Source organism: Charadrius vociferus, unplaced genomic scaffold (assembly GCF_000708025.1).
Source record: "Charadrius vociferus isolate BGI_N301 unplaced genomic scaffold, ASM70802v2 scaffold343, whole genome shotgun sequence".
Lineage (NCBI taxonomy): Eukaryota > Metazoa > Chordata > Aves > Charadriiformes > Charadriidae > Charadrius > Charadrius vociferus.
Genome location: NW_009647952.1, coordinates 655,588 through 656,363, shown reverse-complemented (window position 1 = coordinate 656,363; position 776 = coordinate 655,588).

Genomic DNA, 776 nt, shown 5'->3' with positions numbered 1-776 from the left:
AAATGGAAAGAGAGGGAATGGGGACAGGGTGAGAGAGACATGGGGAGTTAGAAAGAGACAAGGGAAAAGAGAGAAAAACAATAGGGAAAAGGGTGAGAAAGGAAAAGGCAAAGGTGGAAAGTACCTGCATGAAGGAAACTGCATGTGCAAGGGAAATAGAAGGAAAGGGGAGAAGCTGAGCAAGTGAAAGACTGAGGGGGAAGAGGGCTGGAGAGAGAAAGATGGAAAGACAGCAAAAAGGCACATGTTGGCCTGAGAGGGAAATGAGGTGGAGACAGAGACTGAACAAGAACGGGGCGCAGAGTAAGAAGAGAGGGGAAAGACATAGGAAGGCAGAGAAACGAAAGGGAAAAAAACCAAAAAAGAGCACAATGGGCAGAGCAAAATTGGGAGAGACGACGAGTTAGCAGAGATGAGGGGACTGAGTGGGAAGGAGGAGAGAAAACAGGATTAAGAGAGAAAGAGGAATAAAGAGGAAGATACAAAGGTGGAGTGAGGCAGGAAAGGCAGAACGAAAGAGCAAGCAAGAAAAAAGATAGGCAAAGGGGAAGAGAACAAGTGAGAGGGAAAGGGTTGGAAAGGAGCACATGGGATAGACACACTGAGTGAGGGGCAGAGATAGAAATAGAAGTAGGGGCAAAGAAAGCCAGAGTGTAATTGAGAAAGAAATAAAGAGCAGACAGAAAAGAGTGATAGGGAAATAAAGTGAGTCAGGCAGAGGGAAAGAAAAGCAAAGGTAAGGCAGCAAGCAAGAAGAAAAGGAGAGGCAGAGGGAA